Below are 3,563 nucleotides of genomic sequence, written 5' to 3' on the forward strand. Positions count from 1 at the left end.
TAAGTTTTTTGTTAGTCTTCATAAAACATTATTAATTTTAAAATTGGGAATCCATCATGTTAGACTTGCTTGGTTTGGTAAGAATATCTCACGTTTTGAGTAAATTAAGCTTTTGGGAGCTTACACCAATTTGTATCTTTTCAGAAATACTGAGTATCGAGTGACAATCCACCTGGTAACAGTATGGGGTGTCTCAGTATGTTCCCATACACACTGTCTTAGGTAGAGTCTGTAATCAGGAAATTCAGACCCTGTGTAGTTCATACAGAGGTGACAAACAGGTATAGTAAAATAATAATACATCTGTGCCTTCCTTTGATTTATGATTAACATTGTCTTCATTTTCCTACTATCTCCCAAAATTCACTTTTTCTTCCCTTTTTTGTAGCTATTCTTGAACTTTGTTATGCACATCTTAGGCTTTCTGAAGGCAAGTATATTGGCCTATGCCGCACTAATCTTCCATAACTGATTTGGGATGTGTGCCAGTCTCTTCTATTATTCTGTGCTGATATCTTTATATGACTGGCTTTTATCCAAATGCTGTCATCTTTTGCATTCTCTTTTTCCTTTTTCTCTTTTTGTGCTGAGAGACCATATTTTTACCCTTTGAGTGTTGCCCCTTCTTCCCGCTAATTTACAGTATAAAAGGTACAAAGGGCAAACTTTCCAAATATTGAGATCCCCATGCTTGGCCTTTCTAATATTTTCTCCACTCTTTTTGGTTAAGGCCATTGTTGCATGTAGTTACTAAAATGACATTTAAAGGTTTCATTCATTTTATTCTGATTTAGTGCTTTGGTGAGTTTATTTTCATTGCCTTAATTTTTTTTTTTCTCAGCATTTTATTTTGTATTTTCCACACTATATTTGATTCATTAAAGAAAGGGATGTGATACATAATCTGAACACTGTACTTTCATCATGTTCCCATAGAGATTTCTCATGAGACAGCTCCTCTGTGACTGCTCTACCCTCCCATGTGCCCTGGAATGATAGGGCACAGAGGTTTTAGGAGTTCAGTTGATAGAGTCTCTTGGGAGGCAGACCTGAAGGGCAAAGTACTGCAGGAAGGCTGGACATTGTTCAAGAAGATCTAAAAGCCACAGGGGAAGGCTGTCCCCATGTGCTGAAGATAAACCAGAGGGGCTGGCTAAACAGAGAGCTTTATCTGGAACTCAGGAAGAAAAGGAGAGTTTATGAAACATTTTGGAAAAAGGGTCAGGCAACTCACAAGGACTGTGAGGATGTTGTGAGGTTATGAAAGGGTGAATTAGAAGAGCAAAAACCCAACTAGAACTTAATCTCTCTACTGCCAAAAAAGAGAACAAAGAATGCTTTTTCAAATACATTAGCAAAAAAGGGGCCAATGAGAATCTGCATCCTTTATTGGATGCAGGCGAGCACTTAGCAACAAAGGCTGAGAAAAAGGCTGAGGTACTTTTAATGTCTTCTTTGCCTCAGTCCATAATACTGAGATTGGTTGTTTCCCAGATACCCAGTCCTCTGAGCTGGAAGACAGGGATGAGGAGCAGAGTGAAGTCCCAATAACCCAGAGGGAAATGCTTCAGCAACTGCTACACCCTTAGACACACATGAGTCTATGGAGTTGGATGGAGTTTTGAGCAGGGTTTGGATCAGTCTTTTCTCCTACATAACAAGTGACAGGACAAGGGGAAATGGCCTCAAATTGTGCCAGGGGAGGTTTAAATTGGATATTGGGAAAAAAAATCTCACCAAATGGGTTGCCAAGCACTGGAACAAGATTCCCACAGCAGTGGGGATTCACCATCCCTGGAGGTATTTAAAAGATATGTAGATGTGGCACACAGGGACATGGTTCAGTGGAGCACTTGGCAGTGCTGAGTTAAACTCAATGATCTTAGAGATCTTTTCCAACTTAAACAATTCTATGATTTCTGTAAAACATGTTTTAAAAGAGATGACTTTATAATGAAATTTAATGTAATGGAAAATCATCTTGGTTTTGTACTGGGGATCATTGTGTTTTCATCTTCATTATAAGGCTTATAATATATATGACTTCAAAGCTCTTAATATATGTGACATATTTTTGATTAAAGGAAAGAAGCTATTCCTAGACAAAAGAAAATTCCTGTGTTGTTTATATTTTATTTTCTTTACATGGTTCAGCTCTTTCTTCATGTGTCATCTACTGCAAAATGAGCTCTGCTCTAAATAATATAGAAGAAAACTAGGTCCTTGGCATCTTGCTATGAATTTTCAGCATCAATCTGCAGAGGAAAAAAAGTAAAATTCAGTTTAATTGTGGGACAAGAGAAAATTACATATAACCGATATTCTCAATACATATTTTTTAGTTTTTGATCTAAATTCCAACCAAACCATTTCTCATTTCAGGCCATTAAACCTTGGATCATAGAGCAACCCTATTAAGCACAGTGCATTTTCATTCTCTTAGCCAAAAATGTGGGGGTAATTCAGTCAATTGAACTAATATGATTAGTAGGCTGTATGTCTGGTTGACATTGATAAACTAAGTCTTTCCTGGAGAAGAGGGCTTACAAACATTCTTTTTTTTGGATTTATTATCAGTCAGATGCCTATCAACAACTTAATGAAGACCTTGTAGCCATCCTCTCCTGTGTTCAGTTCATGACATCATCAGTGATTCATTCATTTTTTACTACTCTAAGACCCAATTTTTTTGTATATTGAAAAGTTTTCATGGATGAACCCAGCTGGACCCTAGGTATTTGAGTGAGTGAGTGAGTGAGTGAGTGAGTGAGTGAGTGAGTGAGTGAAAAAGACTTTTTGTTGTGTTCTTTTTTTAAGCAGGATTATGATTCTCATGTCTATGGTTTTAAGGTTGTAGATACCGGAGAACGTATGTGTAGAAGTTGGAGATCTGAAACCAGCAAATATAAGGACTGTTACCTGCATGCTTTAGAGATTACACTATTTGGATGCATTTCTGAAGTATTAGATTTCCTTTTGTATCATTATGCAAATGCAGATTACACCTTGTGACTGAGTATGGGTTTTTTAGTAGTACTAAAAATAATAATGAATTACCATGTCTTTAATACAATTTATGTAATATAATATGTGGAACTGATGCAATTACAATCATTCCTAAAGGAGCATCTGAGACATTTTCAAAATATGTTCATCTCCATAATACCTCTGTCAGGCATTATTAATTACATCTTGCCATTGTTTTACAGAAGAACTGGAAAAAAGAGATTCTATGTACACCAGTCTTTGAAAGTAGATTGACTATTGCCCATGTTATTCATGAGGAGTGATGCAAAGGCCAGGTTTAGGGTAAGCCAGCTGCTGTACACAGTAGGAAAATTCCTAGTTCCTCCTGCACTGTAAAGGGCATCCAAAGGCACACTTATCTGCCATGACAGCAGATCCATCCCAGCAGAATGTGTCTGGCTGTTTTCATATTTCTTGCCGACCTTTGCAATGGCATCACAGGACTAATACCATGCATGCAAGAGAGAACAAAATTCTTATTAAATTAAATTAATTTAATAAATTAAATTCTTATTCTGATTTACCATTTACAAGGG

Source organism: Chamaea fasciata, unplaced genomic scaffold, assembly GCF_029207755.1.
Source record: "Chamaea fasciata isolate MVZ Bird 193981 ecotype frontalis unplaced genomic scaffold, bChaFas1.0.hap1 SCAF_2, whole genome shotgun sequence".
NCBI classification, from domain to species: Eukaryota; Metazoa; Chordata; class Aves; order Passeriformes; family Sylviidae; genus Chamaea; species Chamaea fasciata.